Genomic DNA, 23,933 nt, shown 5'->3' on the forward strand with positions numbered 1-23,933 from the left:
CAATGATGGGGCAGCTGAGGGACCCCTACGCTCGCCTCCCGCTGCTTCTGCATCCCCGGGGGGCACCGAACCCACCCGTCTCTCGGGATGCTGAGAACAGGGCAGGGCCACCCAAAAACATCGCATTAAGCTCTTCGCAGGATAATGCAGTCGGTGCCTTCTTAACACCAGGGAAGCCTTTCTTCACACGGAGAGGCCCAGAACTTCAGGGCTGGAGGGCGCTTTAGAAATCGCCAAATTCAACCGCTTCTCGTCCACTCCCTTTCCAACAGGAAACTGAAGCCCAGGGAGGTCGAGTCTCGCCTGTGGCTACATCCTCAGGACCAGGGTCCAGTCTCCAGTGTCCTCTCCTGGAATCCTGTTCTGATCCTGGACTTCCCTCTGTGCTCAGGTGTCTCTAAACCTCGCGCTCTCGGGAATCCTCTGTGTGGTTTTCTCATCCCTTTTCATGAACCTCGCGCCACACTCCTTTAAAGGGAAAATCGAAAACAGGGAGCAACATGTTATCATAGCTTTGAAGCCAGTGGGATTCAAACTCAGAGCTTCCTATCTCACTAGTTATGTCACCTTGGACACTTTCTCGCTTCTCTAAGCCTCGGTTTCCTCATATGGTAACATGAGGGTAAAACACCCCCCTTACTAGGCCACTGTGAGGAATAAATGAACTAAGAAGGTAGAAGCAGCTAGAACTGAGCCTGAACCAGAGTACACTCCATACACATGGCTTCCCCTCTTCCCAACCAGGTGGCAGGGTTGCCTGCTGGTCCTTGCTCCTGCTGTCTTGTTAACACAGAAGCCATACCGTGGCTTTCTCGGGTTCCCAGAGAAAATTAACAAAGAGCATCCTATAAGAGGAGGTGCTGTCGGCAGACCTTGGAATCTCACCTCTTACAGTCACTTACTGTTTGGCCTTAGGCAATTTACTTAATTCTTGATTTTACTGAAACCGTAAAATTGAGGTGTTATTAGGATTAGACATAATGTGTGTAAAGTGCCTGGCATATAAGAGGTATTAATAGTTACAAGATCAGAAGAGGCTGATGAGGAGAGACTGGGATAAGAGCCAGGAGCTCCAGCACTCTCTATAAAGTATGCCACTTATCTCTACCCCGCTCTGCATATCAGCTTGAGCTAGGCAGAACCTGACTTGAAGAGATGACTTAGAGTTGACTGAAACTGTGGCATGTTCTAGAATTATTAGAAATGAATTTATTTACAAGTTTTCCTAAAAATGTTTTTTCTTCTTAGCCCATCTACCACAATCAAGAGGATTCTCTTCTTTGATCAACCAGAATTCCTCTTCTTCACAAGTCTAACAGGTGGTCAGATCACTATTTAAAAAATACTCTACAATTAAAGCAACTGAAATTGTTGAGCTGAAAGAAAGCTTGGTGGTGACAGGAGAACATTATAAAACTCAGTAGCCTGTAAGGAGATGGTAGCCTCTTAAGTTTCTATAAAAGATATCTTCGGGGAGTGAAAAGGTAGACACGTGAGAAAGTAGGAAGCTTCTGAACTAAAAACAAAACAAAACAAAACCCAACACATAGGAATATGACATTTTCCCCTGTCAGAGTCAGTTCATAAAGTTGTCCTTATAAAAAGTGTTCATCACATGTGGCTTGCATCTGAGGCCTGTGTGTGGGGAGAGAGAAGCCTTGCCCAAATGACTGTCCTTTGTATTTGCCAGTGTTACAGTCCATTCCAAGGGCTACTTTTACATTTATCTAATAATAGTAAAACAACCTTATTTGGTGCATCCATCCGGTTATTCTTTAAAAAACAGTATTTAAGCCACTGTGATAAACTGGAGAATTCTCCATGACACTCAGGCTGTAAGAAATCTCAACTTTCTTTTGTTGGTAGGATATTGAGAGAATCCTGCTTTGTTCTCATTGATGTAGAGTCAATGTCCTTCCCTCCGTCTTACTTATTCTACATGTTCCATTAGTTCTTTCTTTTAAAATCTTAATTATTGCTTTTTTTGGATTATTTTTATTCTTTGGTTCTTTTGATTTAGTAAGTGCATATTTCATTTTATTGTTTACTAGAGATTATAACCTATCTTTGACTAAACAGTGGTACTTTTTCCTCTTCCAGGCCAATGTAAGGACTTTAAAATTCTCAAACCTCATTTATCCACCTCTTACACACTACTACTGTCATGTACTTTAATTTTTTTCTATCTTTTATGACCCTTATGAGAAATTATTTTATATTCATTCTCATTTAGATTTATCTATACATGTATTATCCTTTTCTTCCTCTTTATTTCTTCCTACATCTCAGAGTCACTATCTTGGATCATTTTCCTTTTACCTAAAGAATGCTCTGTGCTTCCTTTAGCCAGTGATAACTTTTCTCAACTTTTCTTTCCTGAAAAGTTATTCCACATTTATTTAGGAAAATTATTCAGAGATTTGCCTTTGTTGTTGTTGTTCAGTTGCTAAGTTGTGTTGGACTCTTTGTGACCTCATGGACTGCAGCTCGCCAGGCTTCCCTGTCCTTTACTATCTCCTGGAGTTTGCTCAAACTTTTGTCCATTGAGTCAGTGATGCCATCCAACCCTCTCATCCTCTGTCACCCCCTTCTCTTCCTGGCTTCAATCTTTCCCAGCATCAGGGTCTTTTCCAGTGAGTCAGCTCTTTGCATCAGAGATTTGCCTTACTGGATATCAAGACTTTTATTGTGAAACTATAGTGATTAAGGCAGTACATTTTGGACAGAGATAAACAAAGTGAAACAGAATACAGATCTTCTAACTGACAGAGCCAGAATTCTGATCCTGCCAGTATTCTTAGCCACCACATTAACTAGTGCAGGGCAGCGGGGATGGAGAAGATGGGTCAAATGTATTGGATGGTTAAAACACCTTCTTCCTCCAATTCATTGATCTTAGCGTATTTTAACTATTCCGCACTATTTTGGTGTGCTGTCTTCCACTCATCTTGCAGACGTCCACAACCCCTTGCCTTCTCTCTTTATCAGGTTTCTTGGTAAAAGTACAACTCTGGCTAATTTAAATTATCCAGCTACTGCAAGCTTCCAGCATGCAACAAAGAATGGCTAAAGAAAGACACAAAACCATTTGACATGTCCCACCATGAAACTAAGTGACCCTGTACTATATATTTAATGTATTTACTATGCTTATTGTTTATTGTCCATTCTGAGGGATGCAAGATTCATAAGAACAGAGTTTTTGCTGTCTTATCCACTGGTGTATTCCAACCCTTACTGCCCAATAGCAACTGTTTCCTTATTCACTCTCCCACTATGTCAGACCATTACTTCATGCTTCCTTTTCCCTCAAATATCTTTCAGTCATTTTACATCTTCCCATTCTGCTAAAGTACTATGCGTCTTATTTCACTGATAAAAGTCACAGTGTTTGGAAGGGAACTGCCATAATCTCCTGCCGCGACACCTACCCACTGACCAGCATCTGCACCCAGCACCCTGCCTTCCCTAAATGAACCAGCTTCTCCAAATGAACTGTCCATGCCCTTATATGCAACCAGTCCTTTCATCTGTACTTTTATGCTTTGGATCCCAGCCCCTCAGGAATGAGTTCTTTAGCAGACGTTATTCCTTCTCTCTCCTGCCTTGTCCACTTTTCTGTCCCTGCTGGACCACCCCTGTTTCTTCATCTTAAAAAACACTCTCTTGACCCCGCTTTTCTTCCTGACTGCCCCTGCATTTCCCTCCTTCTCTTTGCAGCTAAGCTACTAAAAGAGTTCTATCACTTTCTCCGTTTCCTGTCTTCCTGTCCTCCCTGAAACACACTCGCATCAGGAGTTTGACCTGTCACACTCCCAAAACTGCCCTGGTTAGGTCACTGATAACCTCTACCGTGCTACATCCAAAGGTCAATTTTTTGTCCTTATCTGACTTAACAAATTCAAGCAGCTGACGAATTTGTCTTTCTCTCTTCCCTGACAAATTTTCCTCACTTGAATTCCAGGACACCACATGTTTCTTGGATTTTCTTCAGCTTTATGGCCACTCTTTCTCAGTGTCCTTCAGTTTGTGCCTCTTCTTTCTGCCTCTCAACCAACACTGCAGTGCGCCGAGGCTGGCGCGTGAACCTCCTCTGTCTAGACTCACTCCCTCTGTAATCTCAGCCGGTCTCATGGCTTTAAATACTATCTGTCTCCAACAATGTCTAATTTCTTTTCTAATCTAGACTTCCTTCCTGAACTCCTGGCTTATATATACAACTGCATTTTGATCTCTCCACTTGGATGTTTAATGTGCCCAACCTTGACTCTTGACCTTTCCCCTAAGCTGGCCTCTCCAACAGGTGTCTCTCCTTCTCAGTTGACACCTCCAGCCATCCAACTGACCAGCAAGAATATAGAGTCATCCTGCATTCTTCTCTTTCTTCCCCACCTCATACTCCATGAGAAGATTTTATAGGTTCTGGCTTCAAATCATATGCTCAGTTGCTCAGTCATGTCCGACTCTTTGAGACCCCTTGGACTATTGGTCCTGCTAGGCTTCTCTGTCCATGGGAGTCTCCAGGCAAGAATACTGGAGTGGGTTGCATTTCCCCTCCAGGGGATCGATCATCCTGACCCAGAGATCGAACCTGGGTCTCCTGCGTCTCTTGCATTGGTAGGTGGGTACTGTATCACTGCGCCACCTGGGTCTGACCGTCTGTCTCTCCCCAGTCCTACCGGCATGGTGCAAGCCGCTCTCATCTCTCACCTCAATGACCGCAGTAGCTCCATTAGTCTCCTCTGCTCCCGTCTTTGCCTCCTCTCCTGCCTTTGTTCATTCTCAAAGCAGAAGCCAGTGATTCTTCTGAAAAGTGGCTCCGATCACGTAACACCTCAAACCCTAATTCCCCAGAGGCCCCAGTCCACTGGGAGCCTTGGCCTGCAGTGGCTGGCCCTCTCTGCAATGTTTCTGACCTCATTTTCTACCTCTCTCCCTCCCTCACTCCTTGCCAGCCACACTGGCTTCTTGGATGTTCCTCAAACAGGACAGAATTACACCTCAGGGTGTCTGTGCTAGCTGCTCCCTCTGCCCCGAAGTCTCTTCCCCCAAATACTCACATGGCTAAAACCTTCACCTCCTACACGCCTCCTCTCCATTCCCATCTTGTCCATGAGACCACTCCTGACCTGCTTAAAAACCGCATCTCTACTCCCAGGACCCCCAGTTCCCCTTTACTCTACTTCAGTTTTTCTTCCCACACCACTTCCCACACCTAGTATACTATATAATGTATGAAATGGCTATGCTTGCTGTTTAGTGTCACCTCAGTAATACATCAGACCCAAGGAAAAAAAGGTATTTTTCTCTGCTTTATTCAATGAGGTAGCCAACATTTGCTACCCATACTTACTAAGTACCAGACCTTGTGCAAGGATTTGAGGACATAAAGAAAAACAGGTCTCAGCTCCTGCCTCAAAATGAACTGAGAATATATCAATACAAAAATCAGATCTCTATAGTGTTTTATAAAATTATGAAGCCATCACATGCAGGTATCACCTCATTTAAATCTGAAAAAAAGAAGCACGTTCAAGGTGAACAAGTGAGGTGGTATTATTCTCAGTTTAAAGGTGTTGCTGCGTCACTTCAGTCGTGTCCGACTCTGTGCCACCCCATAGATGGCAGCCCACCAGGCTCCCCTGTCGCTGGGATTCTCCAGGCAAGAACACTGGAGTGGGTTGCCGTTTCCTTCTCCAATGCATGAAAGTGAAAAGTGAGCATGAAGTTGGCTCAGTTGTGTCCGACTCTTAGCGACCCCATGGACTGCAGCCCACCAGGCTCCTCCATCCATGGGATTTTTTCAGGCAAGAATACTGGAGTGGGGTGCCATTGCCTTCTCCAAGTTTAAAGGTGAGGAAATCGTAGTTCCTAAAAAGTGAATGGAATTAGGACTCCCTGGGGAAGACTTGTGCCAGCAGAGTCATGCCTATCTCTCTATCTGTCCCCACAGCACTTGAAGGTCATTAAATGTGTACTGAATAGATCCATACCTTTAAGCTGAAGCATAAAAGATTTACATGTAAAAAAGAATGCCTTACAACTAAGAGCCAAAGGGAAGAACAAACTCCATCTACCAAAGTATTTTAAACTACTTAATATTTTGTATATTTTATATAATATTATATTGTAATTGAATATACTATTTTCTATATTTTATATTATATTTACATGTGTATTAATTGGCAACAGTTTTCTCTGCAGAGAGAATGATGGAATCGGTTCTCTGTCCAGCGGACCTTCAGCTTGACGGTAATATTCTCTGCAGTGTTTCTCCCACTATGTTGTATTTGTGGCTAACAATTCTCTGACTTTTCATCTCTGAAGATAGACTGTTAGATGTTATCTTTGACTGTTATATTTGCATGTCACCACACTTGACTTCCTTGGTGGCTCAGAGGTTAAAGCGTCTGCCTACAATGCGGGAGACCTGGGTTTAATCCCTGGGTCAGGAATATCCTCTGGAGAAGGAAATGGCAACCCACTCCAGTACTCTTGCCTGGAAAATCCCATGGACGGAGGAGTGTGGTAGACTACAGTCCATGGGGTCGCAAAGAGTCGCACACGACTGAGCGACTTCACTTTCACACTTCACTGGTGCTTCCCTAGTAGCTCAGCTGTTGAAGAACCTGCCTGCAATGCTGGAGACCCCAGTTCGATTTCTGGGTCAGGAAGATCCTCTGGAAAAGGGATAGGCTACCCACTCCAGTATTCTTGCCTGGAGAATTCCTTGGACAGAGGAGCCTGGAAGGCTACAGTCCATGGGGTCACAAAGAGTCGGACACAACTGAGCGACTAGCAGTTTCTCACTTCACTGCATTCTGTTTCCAAATTTCCTGCCACCGATACCTCTGCTTAAATCTTCCATCTTCCTCTCCAGGTTGATAGAGTATAATTTCTCTTGTCTTCACTGCTTTCAAGCCATGTTCAATCTTACAATTTTCTCCCAAAATTCTTTTCAAAAACCTTCTTATCTGCTTGAAAAACAAAAATTCCTCTCCACCTCTGACCTCTTATCTTCTAAAAATCCTTCCCTTTTGGTCTCGCTTTTCTTTGCTCATTATAAAATTCATCTAACTTGGCTCCAGCACTTTGGAAGGCATCTGTAAGATGTTAAGGATGAGGGTAATGCTGATTTCCAACGTAACTGGCTTTAATGGATATTTCCAATGATCTCTTCCTTGCCCATTTTGTGTGTGTTCAATGGTGTCCAACTCTTTGGGACCCCGTAAACTACAGCCTGCCAGGCTCATTTCACCATGGAATTATCCAGGCAAGAATACTGGAGTGTGTTGTCATTTCCTACTCCAGGGGATCTCCCCAACCTAGAGATCTAACCCACAACTCTTGTGTATCCTGCACTGGAAGGCGGATTCTTTACCACTGTGCCACCTCGGAAGACTGAACTCTTCCTTACACCCTCTTAAACCAGGGTAGACTTGCAAAGGTATGACAGAAGTTAAAATTAAAGCAGTTGGGCAGAAGCATCATTATTAATCACCAATGTCATATCATTTCCTCCAGGATAGAGTAATGGCACATTGAGAATGCCCAGGTCTCATTGCCTCATGGAATTCTGTGCCCTGTGAGGATTATGGTAACAGTTGGGTAGACAGGAAGGGGTGCAGGGTGCCAAGGCTGGAGAGTGAATGAATAAGCCCCAGGTAGGGTCACTATGCTTTGGGTCATTAATGTTGACTCTTAAGTTTATTCTAAAACTGCACATTTTCAAAAAATTATACTTTACTTCATAACAGATTAAATATTTGCTCATATCATACTATTTGATAAAAATACCTATGGATAACATAACAAAGAAGAACAATAACGTTATGTTTGTATTTGATGTTAGTTCTCAGATACTCACAGCACTATTTCCTAGCCCTAAAATTGTGGCAGCTTCAGTCACATTAGAGAGTGTTGTGAGATGTTCAGAAATCTACCGAAGCAAAATAATTTGGGTTTGCAATCATCTGTGCAATATTTTTGGAACCCTACTAATATTAGGCAGAATCTACAACTCTCTTTATCTCACTCCTTTGCTACTCTTTTAAAACTTTTAATTTTGAGATGCTTATAGATTCACGTATGGTTGTAAGACAAATACAGAGAAGTCGCTGTATACTTTTCTTAGCTTTCCCAATGGTGATATGTTTTCTTTATGTATCTAAATTGATAAGGGATATTGGTCTGTTGAGTGATATTCCATTGAAACCTGGACATCTGAGGTATTCTGTTGTGAGATTCCATTTCTTACTGAAACCTTTTGTTCTCCTTGATTTGAGGACAGTGCCCCACCAGGGAGAGGGTGTCATTCTTCACTTGGTTTCCACTGACACTGAGGTGGGAGGGGCTCCTTGTTGCTGCAGAGCAGAGGCAGAGGGGCTGACCCCCCACTAGGCCTGCACTGATACCCTCCTGGCTTGGCAGAGAGGGAGTGCATTGTTACAGCTCTCCACGTGGTCTCTACTGACACCGCCATGGGGAGGCAGCCTTGTTACTGTCAACATGAAAGCCCTGAGCCTCCACTAGGCCACCTCTTCTCAAATCCTCATCACTGCTAGGTAGGGATGAAAAGTCGGCTCCCTGCTGGCAGGCAGTGAAGCTGGGGTGCACTTGTTACAGCCTCGTGAGGGTGGAAGTCAAGGCTTGCCACTCAGTCTTTCCGGGCATGGGTCTGGAGAATACCATAGTTTTTCCTATGATGTCTGGCTAGAGTAGAGGCTGCCATCTACACACTTTCTATTTTGCTGGGCTGCCCCTTTCCTGGTCCTTTGGCTAGAGAGAGCTGGCTTTTGTTGGGGCTTTTTGTCTGTACACACTGGCATTTCTGGGTTTTCATCTTCTTCAGCTCCAAGCTGACATATATAAGACAAGAATAAAGCAAAACAAGACAGAAACATCAGATAAAAAACTAAATAAAAGATATCAAAATTGGAAGGAAGAGGTAAAATTATAGCATACAGATGATATGATGCTCTATATAGAAAACTCTAAAGACTCTACATGAAAACTATTAGAACTGATAAATGAATTCAGCAAGATAACAGGATTCAAGATTAATATGCAGAAATTAGTTGTATTTCTTTACAGTGATATGAACTACCAGAGAGAGAGGAGAAAAAAAAAAAAAACTCCCATTAAAATCCCATTAAAAAAAACTCTAGGAACAAATCTAACCAAGGATATAAAAGACTCATACACTGAGAACTGTAAAACATTGATAAAGGAAATCGAATATGAATCAAGAAAATGGAAAAATAATCATGCTCTTGGACTGGAAGAATTAATATATGTAGTTAAAATGGCCATACTATCCAAAGAACTCTACAGATTTAATGTGATCCCTATCAAATTACCCATGACATTTTTTTCATAGAACTGAAACAAATAATTTTAAAATTTATTTGGAACCATTTAAAAGGCCCAGAATTGCCAAAGCAATCCTGAGGAAAAAGAACAAAGCAAATCTATGGAACAGAGTAGACAGTCCAGAAATAAACCCACACACCTAAGTTCAATTAATCTTCAACAAAAGAAGCAAGAATATAAAGTGTGAAAAAGATAGTCCCTTAGTAAGTGGTATTACAAAAGCTAAGAGCTGCAATTAATGAAGTTAGAATACACCTTCACACCATACACAAAAATAAAATGGCTTAAAGACTTAAATATAAGACATTACATCATAAAACTTCTGGAAGAGAACATAGGCAAAACATTTTCAGACATAAATTATAGCAGTGTTTTTTTATTTCAGTCTCCCAAGGCAGTAGAAATAAAAGCAAAACTAAACAAATGGAACCTAATCAAACTTACAAGCCTTTGCTCAACAAAGAAAATCATAAACAAAATGAAAAGATAACTTATGGAGTGGGATAAAATATTTGCAACCATGCAATATGGTTGCAAATTTTATTATTGGTTGGTTAAACCATTTTATTATTGGTTGGTTAAAACAGCTAATAAAACCAACAATATTACTGGTTGATTAAACCATGCAACCAACAAGAGCTTAATTAATTTCTGAAACATACAAACAGCAAATAAAACTCAATAACAAAAAAAACAACCCAATCAAAAAATGGGCAAAAGACCTACAGAGACATTTCTCCTAAGACAAACAGATGGTCAAGGAGCACGTGAAAAGATGCTCAACATCATTAGTTATTAAAGAAATACATACCAAAACTATAATGAGTTATTACCTCACACCAGAATGGGCATCATCAAAAAGTCCACAAGTAATAACTGCTGGAGAGGGTGTGGAGAAAAGGGAATCCTCTTGCACTATTGGTGGGAATGTAAATTGCTGCAGTCACTATGAAAAACAGTATGGAGGTTCCTTAATAAAATTAAAATATAGTTACCATATGATCCAGCAGTCCCATGCTATGCTGTGCTTAGTCGCTCAGTCATGTCCAACTCTTTGCAACCCCATGGACTATATAACCCACCAGGCTCCTCTGTCCATGGGGATTCTCCAGGCAAGAATACTGGAGTGGGTTCCTCCTCCAGGGGATCTTCCTGAATCAGGAATTGAACCAGAGTCTTCTGCATTGAAGGCGGATTCTTTACCAGCTGAGCTACCAGGGAACCCCCCCAGCAATCCTACTCCTGGTCATACATCCAGGAAAGACAAAAGCTCTAAATCAAAAGATGCATGCACCCCGATGTTCACAGCAATTTTTAGCCGAGACATGGAAGCAAAACAAATGTTCACTGAGCGCTGAATGGATAAGGAATATGTGGTAAACCTATACACAGAGGATATGACTCAGCCAGAAGCAGAGAGTGCCATCCGCAGCAACACAGATGGGTCTAGAAACCATACTAACGGAAGTAAGTCAGACGGAGAAAGGCAAGTATTATGTCACTTATAGGTGAAATCGTAAAAACGGTACAAATGAACTTACGTACAAAACAGCAACAGACTCAGACATAGAACACAAACTTATGGTTACCAAAGGGGAAAGAGGGGAAGGGTAGATTCGGAATATGAGATGAACAGATGCACATTACTATATACAAAATAAACAACAAGGATCTGCTGTATAGCACAGGGACCTATATTAAATATACTGTAATAAACTGTAATGGAAAAAGAATATATACATGTATATACATATGCATGACCAAATCACTTTGCTCTGCATCTGATATGCAACATTATGAACTATACTTCAATTACAGAAAAACAAAAATCCCCACAAAACAAGCCAAAACAGAAATGAGGAACTCACCACCATGTCTTTCTTTGAATTCCAAGTTCCTTGACATGGTTGTCTTCTCTTCACTTCTCCGAGTATTCTTATGGTTGTTTTATAAATAATGTTCTGTGTTTCTAGTTGTACTTAGCAGGAGGAATAGGGAAAAATATGTCTCCTCCATCTTCTTGGAAGTTGCTGCTGGATTTTTTTTTTTTCCGAGTTCTTTTACGATCCATCATTTTTATTATTGGTCCTTTTAGTGGATTTAGACAAAGCAGACAATTGCAAATCAACTCTTCCATCAGCAAATTTAGTACTTATCTAGATTACCTTAATTACTATAGTTTATATTGAATATTTAAAAACAAGATATTTATTATTAGGTTTTGAAGCCTCAATATAGATATGACTTCTGACAGGACAGGCTTTCACAAGTATTGAAAATAGTTTCCAGATCTTCTGTCTTCTTTTGAAGATCTTAGGAGATTCATAAGGACAACAGATTTGATGACTGGAGTTACCATCCAAGAGGAAAATTAACGTGAAATTACAAATCTTTTTTTTTTGTTTGTTTGTTTTTGCTTGGTAGTGTTCTGTTCATGAGATCTGAGTTTCCTGACCAGGGATTGAGCCTGGGCCGTGGCAGTGAAAGTGCTGAGTCCTAACCACTGGACTGCCAGGGAACTCTCTAAATTGCAAGTCTTGATTGTTCTTACTTTTTAACAAAATGCTCAACAGAATTTTAAAAAGACAAAAAAATGTTGCATTTACATAAAAGTGAAAGTTGCTCAAAAGTGTTTGACTCTTTGTGACCCCATGGACTACACAGTCCATGGAATTCTCTAGACCGGAATATTGGAGTGGGTTGCTGCTGCTGCTACTACTACTAAGTCGCTTCAGTTGTGTCCAACTCTGTGCGATCCCAGAGACAGCAGGCAACCAGGCTCCCCCATCCCTGGGATTCTTCAGGCAAAACACTGGAGTGGGTTGCCATTTCCTTCTCCTGGATTTTTAAAATCCATTTTCTCTAATTGGATGCCAAGGCAAAGGAAGATTGTGAAACCAAATGAGCCAGTCTTTCTATTTGTTCATCAGTAGAAAAAGGGATATGAAGTATTAGATTAAAAGATTTCTCTAACTTATCTGCTCACTCTCTTCCTCCACACTCTCTCACCTTCTTAGTAACACCTAGTAGATGATGGCCACTTACAAAAATCTGTGTTTTTATATGTAAAATATGCAGGTAGGTGGATATTTCCTGGCCTTAAACTTACTCTATAGTAAAATATGAAGTCAAATGCTGACAATTATAGGGCTTATCAAAGTAGAACAATGAGGTGACACTAAAAAAGCCAGGGTAGGGACTTTGCTGGTGTTCCAGTGGCTAAAACTCCACGCTCCCAACACGGGGGGCTCAGGTTCGATCCCTGGTCAGGGAACTAGATCCCTCACACCAGAACTAAGTCTGCATGGCACAACTAAATATACTGTATACTGCAACTAAGACCCAGCACAGCCAAATAAATAAGTATACATATTTTTAGAGAAACCAGGGTACAAGATCTTCATAGTTTTATGTTATGCTCTATTATACTGCCTTAATTATTCTAACGTCTTTTTCTTCCCACTAGACTGTGATCTCCTTAAAGAAAGCGGATGAACTAAATTTCCCAGCACATTGCAAGCACCTGGTAATCACTCTTCTCCACCTTCTCTCCCACTTCTCTTCCACCCCAGCTGGCTCAGGAATCAGCACAGAAAGCCCAGAGGAGAAACTACATCCACAAATCATCTGGGCTTAAGGGCTGGGGGAAGACCTCTGATTTGAAATCCAAGCACCATCAATCAGTCCCTCAAACTAAATCTCGCAGGAAGTGCGGGTGACCTCCCACCCACCACACACATCCTGCAAGATTCTGACACAACAAGCACTGATGGATGAAAAGCAAAGGCTGACGGATCCTGTCTTCCATGTCCCTTCTCTGAGAGTTCTGACCAGTTTTGTCAATATTTGTTCAATAAATATTTATGGAGGTGGAAAAGGATGGAACGTGGAAAAGGTGGAAAAGGTGGAAAAAGAGCAACGTTTTCCAAACTGTAACCTGAGGAGCCCACCATGTGCTTAGATGACAAGGGTTCCCTGGCCACATAATTTAAGAAGTGCTGGCTACCAGGCTGCTGTCTCGGAGGTCAGGAGGATACCAACGTTTTGAGAGTTCTATAGTAACAGGTCATTTAGCTTTTTTAAGATACATTTCTTTCCTCCACTCCAAGACCACAATATCCATTGAAAATACAAAATTCATATTCTCTAACCTCACGCATGAAGCTCTATCTAAAAGAAATAATTCTAAAAGTCCAAAAGCAGGGAATAATACAGAAAGAGATAAAAGTGAAGAGTGGAGCCTGGGAAGGAAGAAGCTATGATCCGACTGAGGCAACAGGCAGATAAGGATGCACCGGGATATGTGCTAGAACAGATTAGGTAGGATTCTAGACTCACAACCATTATGGAGAAGGTTTTCAGAAAGCAATCATTACCTTGTCACGGAACTGTCTTTTATCAGTTGAAGTCCCATGGAGTGGAATGGCACACTCTAATTAGGATATTCAAGGAGGATTTAACTCAGTGACTATTTACAAAGGTATGAGCAGAACATAGGGTGTCATGGAGACACCGGAATGGATAGGACGTATGTTGGGGCCATGCAAATGGGTCGGGGGCTGTTGCCCAGGCCAGCATGGGTGAGGGGAGGGAGGAGGTACCAGATCACTTATGAATGTCACGTAGAGAAAACTGCTTTGAGAAGGGCAGTGATCCCCTCCAACCGTACCCCAGGTTTTCCTTTAGCTGAACCCACAGAAGGCAATCTCCCAGGGCGGAAAGCCATGTGGAGAGAAGGGAGGACAGCAAACACACAAGGGTGAAGGGAAGAATCTGGCGCTTGTCTCAAGAGGAAGAACCTGGAGACTGGTGACTCTGCCATCTCCTGCCCAGCTGTGCCTACTCATGGTGCACACAGTGCTCTGCAGAAGGCATGCACTAGGCCAAGACCCTGACTGAGCACAGACAAGATGTGCAGACGGCAAGATCAAGCGCTCGCTGTCAGGCATGTTAAAACCTGATAACCAGAGAAGGAAAGAACCAACTAAAATATATTGTGAAACATAGAAAGGTGTAGAAAGCATACGGTAGGTTGATGCTGAGAATTTGCAAAGCTAACCTGTGACCTTGCCCTTGATATGCAATGCTAGTATGTAAAACCATCAGCCAAAGTGGACTTTCTGGCATAAATGCAAATTTTGACAATCTAAAAGGTACTTGAAATTTAATTCCATCGATTAATAGGCAATAAAAAATTTAGCTTCTCCAAAAAATTGCCTTCAGAATTGAAGTACATGCAAAAGATTTATTCAGGAATTTGAACTTCCATGAAATGTCCAGTATTTTGTATTGAGCCTCTGACACTCTTAAGTATTTGTTCTCACAGAGGAAATCCATAAAATTTTTTTTTTTTTCACTTTAACCCAACCATTTCCCTTTAGCATATCGCTCTCCAGGTTCTATTTATATGTACAAATTCCAGACCTGGGCTCCCTGATTCCAAACAATTTCACACCATTTTTAAAAAAATTAATTTTTTATTGAAGGATAATTGCTTTACAGAATTTTGCTGTTTTTTGTCAAACCTCAACATGAATCAGCCATAGGTATACATATATCCCCTCCCTTTTGAAGCTCCCTCCCATTTCCCTGTCCATCCCATTCCTCTAGGTTGATACAGAGCCCCTGTTTCAGTTTCCTGAGCCATACAGCAAATTCCCATTGGCTATCTATCTTACATATGGTAATATAAGTTTAAATGTTATAGTCTAAGGAAGCAGATTATTGTGGCCTTATAGTGAATAGCGAAGTCGCTCAGTTGTGTCCGAGTCTTTGAGACCCCATGGACTGTAGCCTACCAGGCTTCTCTGTCCATGGGATTTTCCAGGCAATAGTCCTGGAGTGGATTGCCATTTCCTCCCAACCCAGGGATCGAACCCGGGTCTCCCACATTGTAGACAGACACTTTACCATCTGAGCCACCAGGGAGTGTTTCCCAAATAATTCAGGTAGGTTCAGCTGTAGCCTGGCAAGAACTGCCAGTCTTCCAGGCAACACAGACCATCCATGGGAAAATGACTTATTGCCCGAGTCATTTATGTAAAGTCTAAAAAGAGTGGGAGCAATGGGGTCATTGCCCACACTGACAGACATGTTTTGCATAAGAGGGGATTAGATAGGGACAATGGACTCTTTGAAGTGTTAGTCACTGAGTCATGTCCGATAATTTGCGACTCCATGGACTGTAGCCAGCCAGGCTCCTCTGTCCATGGAATTCTCTAGGCAAGAATACTGGAGTGGGTTGCCATTTCCCTCTCCAGGGGATCTTCCCAACCCAGGGAGTGAACACAGATCTCCTGCATTTCGGGCAGATTCTTTACCATCTGCGCCACCGGGGAAGCCCAATGCACTCTTTGGGAAATGCAAAAACTGTCATACTCAAATTCCAATAGAACAGAAAAGCTTCAAATGCCGTTGTTTAATGATAAAAATATAGATTAGAAGGGTGATCTTGATAACATTGTTTAGTTTTCTCTATCTTTTCACTAAAATGAGAAAAAAAAAAAAAAGCCCTCTTCCCCTCACCTTGCCTTTCCTCCCTTTCCCAAAAAAGAACAGTGTGATTTCTGGCCCGAGATGCTAGGATAATGGCACCCCACTCCAGTACTCTTGCCTGGAAAATCTCATGGACGGTGGAGCCTGGTAGGCTGCAGTCCATGGGGTTGCCAAGAGTCGGACACGACTGAGCGACTTCACTTTCATACATTGGAGAAGGAAATGGCAACCCACTCCAGTGTTCTTGCCTGGAGAATCCCAGGGACAGGGGAGCCTGGTGGGCTGCCGTCTATGGGGTCGCACAGAGTCGGACACTACTGAAGTGACTTAGTAGCAGTAGCAGATGCTAGGATGCTGTGGCCCCTGATGCTTGTGGTTGAAATATTCTGTTAGCAGCAGTCTTACAGGTTACCCACACATGCAAGGGTAGCAAGCTAGCTCTCTAGTGTGTTCGTGTTCTTTTCTTTCTTTAGGTAAGGAGTTTGTAAAAGGGTGATATGTCCATCTGCATAACAGAAATATCAAAGAAGTTAAAGCTGTTTTTTTTTTTCATAAAATCTCACTGCACAGGTACCCTTGTAGGAATGTGGACACCTGAAAGTAAGGTATATCTCAACACTCTCACTATTTTAAACAAATATTTTATTTTTGTTTTAAAATATTTAAATATTTAAAATATTTAAATATTTTAAACAACTATTTTATTCTTACAGCAAGAATAAAAATATATCTATTCTGGGACTTCCCTGGTGGAGCAGTGGGTGGGAATCTACCTGTCAATGCAGGGGACATGGGTTCAATTCCTGGTCCGGGAAGATCCCACATGCTGTGCAGCAATTAAGCCCCTGCCCACAAGTACTGAAGTCTGTGTGCCTAGAGCCTGCGAACCACAACAAGAGGAGGCCCTGCAGTCATAAGTCTATACACCACAAATAGAGAGTAGCTCCTGCGAGCCGCAACTAGAGAAAGCCTGTACACGGCAACAAAAACATAAAAAACACACACCAAACACACAAATACATAACAGCAATTGTGCCATTAAAAAAATAAAGCATTAAAAAGAATTACACTTATGCTGGCACACCTGGCCCTTCAGGCTCAGTTCCTGGCTTCCTAGCCTCATCCCTGTGGTGGCCACCACCCACTCCTCCCAAGCCAGCACCTGAAACTGCCCGTGAGTCACTTCCGATGCAGCCTTCGGGGATGTGCACACCGCTCTCTCTGTGCACAGATTTCCTCTAGCATCCATCTGACAAGTCGATACTCAGTTCTCCAAGAAACTTCTTTAACCCTCAGAGCACTCCCAAGAGAAGTGCTGGCGTTCTGTTTAACTTCCCCCAAAGTCTTGTGTAACGGCACCTACACATTACTAACCTTGTTTCCTGCCTCCTTGAACTGTGAGCTCCTTATCACTGTGCTCCTAATATCTAGCCCATAGGCACTTAAGTAATTGTTGAAGAAACACAAAACAGAACTTTCTTTTCATGCAAGAGAACAGCTGGCCTTGAAGAGCATGACCTGAAGGCAACCAACATTATTATTATTGTTGTTTTTGCGTTATTCTGTCTGATAAGCACTGTCCTAAATATCATAACATCCAGTGTTCAAGTAATCCAGTGAGGTAGCTATTGAAATTCCATGAGGCCCAATGAGGAAATAAAGACTTAGACACAATCAGTAACTTGCCCAAAGAATGACATGTGTAACAAACAGCCAGCCAGGAGAGAAACCCAGGTTTTCTGGCTGGAGAACCTTGATGCTTCTCCACAGAACGACCGACAATCAATAAGAGGGAAAACATTTAAATTGAGCTGCCTAGCACAGAAAGCAAAAATGTTCCATTTCCAATTCAAAGGTCACCTTTCCTTATGACCCAAACTGGCTCTTTTGAAAGAGTCCTGGTGAAAACAGTTCATCATGCATCTTTGCCTCTCACACATCAGTGAGCATTCCCGCTTTTCTCTGCTCTCCTGAGTCCTCCCGACGCCAAGAGCAGAGGTCTTTCACCTTGGTGTTACGAGTGCCAAGTGGGACAAAGGACTACACTCCTGAAAATCTCGTCTGATCTCTTTTCTGAGATCAACAGATCTTTCGTTGTTTTCACTTAACAGACATTCTTAGTGAGGACTTCTAACGTGCAAGATGCTGATTGGGCTGTTGTTACAGCCTACAGGATACTTTTGAAGTTTTCGAGAGTTAAGGTAAGTGAAAGTCATTTATAGGCTTTCCAACTCAGAGGGCTATTACTCGCTCTAGTTATCAATTGGTTTAAAATACTGGTTTTTATGACTCATGGTTCTGTGGATTGACTGGGCATAGGGGGTAGGTCTCGTCTCATGAGGATGCAGTTAGGTGCTAGCTGGAGCCGGTCATCTAGAGGCTTGAATGGGTTGCAGTCTGTGGTACCCCCTCACGTGGCTGCCACTTGATCATGGCTGTGGGCTCTGCTGAGTCACGTCATGTGGCCGGCCCACGTATCTCGGGCTGCTTCCTATGGCACGCTGGCTAGGTTCTGACAGGGAAAGGCAATCATAGCTCAAGATCTGATCCTCAGCTTACCACACTCCCGAACTGCATTTTGTCAGTAGGGCTCCCAGAGGAAGGCGGCAGTGCTTCCTGCCTCTCTGCCTGGCTCAGCCAGCTCCAACCGCAACATCCTTCTATGTGTACTTCAGGTGCTTTTAAGTAGCGGCTGAAAGGCTCTACTGAAATCAGAGTAGAGGCTGAAATTCCTCCACCTGAAATGCTGTCCCTTCATCCCCAGGGCCTGTCTTCTCCACTCACACCACTTCTTGGGTAACTCATTTTTCATTTTAGCCCACATAATCAGCACTTGAAGAGCAGCAGATCTTTAAGTTTCTCCATATGATTCCATCTTTAACCTTTTGTTGTTAAATAATCATAGACCCACAGCAAGTTGCAAAAATTGTAGAGTCCTGTGTACCCCTCATCCAGCCTCCCTAAATGACAGCAGGTAACAACTATAACAGGGCTTCCCTGGTGGCTCAGACAATAAGAATCTGCTCGCAATGCAGAAGACCCAGGTTCAACCCCTGGGTCAGGAAGATCCCCTGGAGAATACAAAATCAAACCCAGGACGTTGATATTGGTATCATACTGTTATCGGACTACTCTCACTTCATATTTTTTCTTTTACAAAATTATGGACACAACTCCTAAAAGGCTCCCCCTTTATTTGGTGGAGTAGATAGAGCTGGGTCACAGGTCTTATGGTAATCATGGGCTTCCCTTCTCATTTTCTATGTGAAACTATATGGCCTTACTTACATAAGACTACTCTTAATGTATCTTACATTAACCCATCACTTTTAGATCTTAATTTTTGATAAAACAAAAGTAACAGAGAGGAAGGTACATACTAGATTTTAAAAAAACTTAGCAGAAGAGCAGACACTTCCTGAGCCTGACTGAGTGTATCCTAAGGACAGCGCCAGACAAAAGAGCAAAGTGATGCAAAGACACAATCCTTTCCTCAAAAGGCTCATAAGCTCGAAGCAGGCATCTGAAATGAAGATGCGAGTAAGAGAAAGGACTCAGAAACACTCCTCAAAAAAAAAACAAAAAACAAAAAACACTCCTCACTGAGACCTGGGAACAAACGGCTGCTGTGTGCATCAGGAAACAGAAACACATTTTGCCCTAAATTCAGAAGTTCATTCTGGTGAACAAAAAAATCATCATCGTTTAAAGTTGGACAGAGCTGGGTAATCCTAGGATGGAACGAAGAAAATAAAACAGCTGATTTCAAGCAAACAGCACACAGTGGGACCCGTCTGGGTTTAGTTGGTAACCAGGGGCCACACTCTAAAAAACCTTCTACCAAGATGTCACCTTCAAGCCACACGAACAATCTTCCTCCTAAAAGAGCTGTTCACCTCCATCCGTGTCACAGCATTCTCCTAGCCAGTTTCTTCCCCTCCCTCCACCGTTCATATCTAGACTCTGGATATTTCTCATAGCCACCTGTGCTTCCCTCTTCTCACTAGCCCAACTCAGAGCCTCATTCCCCTTCTTTTTAAAAAGTAAAATAAAATAAACGCATCATGTTTAGCTTCCCTGATCTGAGGTTTCTGTTAGTTTCCCAAGGCTACTGTAACCAGTTATCACAACTTTGGTGGCTTCAAATTAGGAAAACGGTGTGAAGGTTTCTCAGAGATAAACACCAGGGCCTTCCCTGGTGGCCCAGTGGCTGAGAAGCCACTTCCAATGCAAGCGACGTGCTCTCGATCCTGATCGGGAACAAGGATCCCACAGGCTTCGGGGCCACTAAGCCCGTGCACCACCACAGAGAGCCTGAGCGCCACAGTGAAGACCCAGCGCAGCCACAAAACACATTTTTAAAAAATTAAAACTAGAACTACCACAGGATACAGCAGTTCCGCTCCTGGGTGTGCACCTGAAAGAAACAAAGTCAGCACTGCATACTCACTGTCACGTTACTCGCAATAGCCAAGATACAGAAACGCAAGTACCCATCAAGAGACAACCGGGTAAGGAAAACACAGTGAATACTTACAATGGAATACTGTTCAGCCATAAGAAGGAAACCCTGCCATCTGTGGCAACACAGATGAATCTGGAGGGCATTATGCTGCGTGAAAGCAGCCATGGGGAGAAAGACATTTTTCGGTAGAATCCTTAGGGTTTTCTGTATGTGTATACGATCCTATCATCTGCAAAGACAAGCTAACTTCTTCCTTTCTGATGTGGATGCCTTTTATTTATTTTCTTGCCAGATTACTCTGGTTAGAATGCTCAGTACTATGTTGACTAGGAGTCAAGAGTGGGGACTCTTATCTCATTCCTGATTTAGAGAAAAAGCTTTCAGTCTTTCACCAATGAGTGTGATGTTAGCTGTAGGCTCACGACATATGGCCTTTATTCTGTTAAGGTATATTCCCTCTACGGCTTCCCTGGTGGCGCAGAGGTAAAGAATCTGCCTGGAATGCAGGAGACACGGGAGATGCAGGTTCAATCCATGGCTCAGGAAGACGCCCTGGAGGAGGACATGGCAACCCACTCCACTATTCTTGCCTGGAAAATCCCACGGACAGAGGAGCCTGGCAGGCTACAGTCCATGGGGTCGCAGACTCAGACACAACTTAGTGACTGAACAACATATTCCCTCGATGTCCAATTTGTTGAAAATTTTTTATTATGAAAGGATGTTGTATTTCCTCAAATTCTTTTCTACATCTCTTAAGATGATCTGATTTTTATTTTCCATTTTATTAATCTAATAGGATTAACTTATTAATAAACTATTGATTTGCCTGTGTTGAACTATCCTTGTATTCTAGGGATAAACTCCCTTGATCATGCTGTATGATCCCTATAATGTGCTGTTAAATTCAGTTTGCAAGTACTTTATCAAGAATTTTTGCACCTATATTGATCACCCATATTCATCTGTAGTTTTCTTGTAATGTTTTTATTTGACATTTTAATCAGGACAATGCGGGCCTTGTAAAATGACTTTGGAAGTGTTCCCTCCTCCTCCATTTCTTGAAAGAGTTTGAGAAAGATTGGTGTTATTCTTTAAATGTTTGGTAGAACTCACCAATGAAGCCACCTGGTTCTGGGCCTTTCTTTGTTGGGAGGTTCTGGTTTACTGACTTAAATCTCCTCACTCATTATTGGTCTATTCAGATTTGTGATTTCTGATTCGGTCTTGATATGGTGTATGTTTCTAAGAATTTATCAGTTTATCCTAACATTATTCAACTTGCTGGCATATAGCTGTTGACAGTAATCTCTTAAGAACCTATTTCTGTGGTATCAGCTGTCATTTCTCTTTCACTTCCAATTTACTTGATTCCTCTGCTTTTATTTCTAGCTAAAGTTCTGTCAACATTGTCACCCTTTGGTGGTATCATGTTTCCTTGATTTTTCATGTCCCTTGAAGTCTGCATTGCAGTCCTCCCATCTGAAGTAATATTCACCTTCTCCTGCCTTTATTAACTGGGTCAGGAGAGAAGTATCTTCCATCAGCCCTGCCAGGGATTCTGAGGCTTTCTGACTTCCTCTGACTGCGCCTCATCCACTCTTCTTGCTCCCTCTTGTGGCAGAACCCTTAGGCTTATGTCTTCTCTTGATCAGCAGTGCATCTGGCCAAGTACTGGCTGTCTTCCTCCTATTTTGCCAAAGGCGGCACTAAAGCTCAAGTTTGGGGTTTCTCCCTAGCTGGCAGATTTGGCTCGGCCGTCTGTGTGTGCTCACCAGTCATCAGCCAGGTCCTGCTCTTGCCACTGCTGTCGGGAGCACACAGGGAGCTGGCCACAGGGTCAGGGGCTATTCGTGGGGGAGGTATCCTGAGCGCTATGGCTCAGATGCTAAAGAATCCGCCTGCAATGCAGGAGACCTGGGTTTGAGCCCTGGGTCAGGAAGATCCCCTGGAGGAGGAAAGGGCAACCCACTCCAATATTCTTCCCAGGAGAATCCCATGAACTTAGGAGCCAGGCAGTCTACAGTCCATGGGGTTGCAGAGTCGGACATGACTGACTGATTAAGCACAGCACAGCATATGCTGAGCACTGCAGGTGAGGCATCCCCTGCAGCTTCAGGACAAGCTTCTTGAGTGCGGTCAGCTGGACCCGTGTGCCTTCAATGCCCTGAGGGGGCTACCTGCCATCTCCATCTCTCCCTGCCTCCCAGTCATGCAGCCCATGTTTCAGGACTCCGGATGTGGGGAGAGAGAAACGAGCTTCTTTGGCAGCCTCCCACATGGACTGGGAAGCCACGTGTCACCCACAAGCTCTCACTTTCCCTGAGATAAATTGCAGGCTCTCTCTCCTGCCCTGAGCTGGGTCCCCTTGGGGGCGGGGTGGTGCACGTCAAGTGAAGCTGCACCTCTTGCTCTCTCAGAGCATCCAAACTCAGTTTGGGGCTCCAAAGGCGGGCTGAAACTTCTCTTCTGGAAGCCTGGACTTCTCAAAGGCTCTCTGGTCTGTGGGTGACTGCTTTAGACAGTGTTTTCCAGGGGCTATTGGACCAAGGCTGGTGGGGGGCGGGATGGGCTGCTCCAGCCAGTTCACAGGCTATTTCAGGGTCCAGTCAGGGCCCAAGTCTGTATCCCTATTAGTCGACTTGTGGGGAAGCAAGACTCCTCTCAGGTGCCCCTGGCACAGGGTGTTGGATGCCGCAGCTCCCAGACGGTACTTCTGTCATGGTTCAATGCCAAATTACTGTCGCTGAGGGCAAAACAAAGAGGGCAGATGCCTTATTCTGCCACAAGGCTGATGTCACTACTCAAGGGTCTGCCATGTTAATCTGCATTTCTTTGGGACCGTGCACTTTCTCCAGCGTTTCTTCTGTGGGAGTTTCTGGACCATGTTCTCTTCCCATTTTTCCTTGGAGGTGATGGCATTTTTGTTCCTTTTAAAATTCTTTGTATTTTCAGGATACCAATTGTTCGTAATAAATATGGCAAATATCGCTCCCAGCTTGTGCCTTTCAGTCATGTTTATAGTGCTTTTTGGCTTGTCTTTTTGTAGTTGGAGCACCATTTTCTGATTGCATTTAAACTTAGGGCACATTTTAATCATCTGCCACCAGAAGGATCAATTTGGAAGAGTCCAGTTTACTGGGAAAAGTGATTCAATATCAAAACAGAGGAAGATTTTTATTGTTAAAAGTGCAAAAAGAAATTCTTGGTAGTCCAGTGGTTAAGACTCTGTGCTCCCAAGACAAAGGGGCCTGGGTTTGATCCCTGGTCTGGGAACTGGATCCCACACGCTGCAACTAAGAGTGTGAATGCCGCAAACAGATCCCACATGCCGCAATGAAGACCGAAGGTCCCACATGCTGCAACTAAGACCAGCACAGCCAAATAAATACATGCAAATATTTTTCAAAAGTACAAAAAGATGAAAATTCTGTAAAACCCCTTAATAAGACCAATGCAACATAGCCAACATACACGACAGTACATGCTTCACAGCTGTCCATCCTCTGCCCATTTCAGCCCCTAAAATCCTGTACTGATCTATGTGACTGGTCTGAGAGTCAGCATAATGTGGAAATACAAGAATCAGCAGGATCAAGTT

At 43.0% G+C, this 23,933-nt stretch overlaps 2 protein-coding genes across 4 annotated transcripts in view; one reads left to right on the forward strand and one right to left on the reverse strand.

Annotated features, from left to right (window-relative positions):
* The window catches only part of SLC25A40 (solute carrier family 25 member 40), a 128,016-nt gene that overhangs the window by 96,797 nt on the left and 7,286 nt on the right, over window positions 1–23,933 (forward strand). The window contains exons 13-14 of the transcript XR_009600340.1: window positions 6,205–6,252; window positions 12,839–23,933. The exon at window positions 12,839–23,933 is cut by the window's right edge and continues 7,286 nt beyond it. The gene's annotated coding sequence lies outside the window, so the exon portion shown is untranslated. The remainder of the gene's footprint in view (window positions 1–6,204; window positions 6,253–12,838) is intronic.
* LOC101112460 (ATP-dependent translocase ABCB1-like) overlaps window positions 1–23,933 on the reverse strand; it is a 166,288-nt gene that overhangs the window by 21,136 nt on the left and 121,219 nt on the right. For all 3 annotated transcript variants that reach the window (XM_042249153.2, XM_060414579.1, XM_060414578.1), the window contains one exon: window positions 1–23,933. This exon is cut by the window's right edge. The gene's annotated coding sequence lies outside the window, so the exon portion shown is untranslated.

Source organism: Ovis aries, chromosome 4 (assembly GCF_016772045.2).
Source record: "Ovis aries strain OAR_USU_Benz2616 breed Rambouillet chromosome 4, ARS-UI_Ramb_v3.0, whole genome shotgun sequence".
Taxonomy (NCBI): Eukaryota; Metazoa; Chordata; class Mammalia; order Artiodactyla; family Bovidae; genus Ovis; species Ovis aries.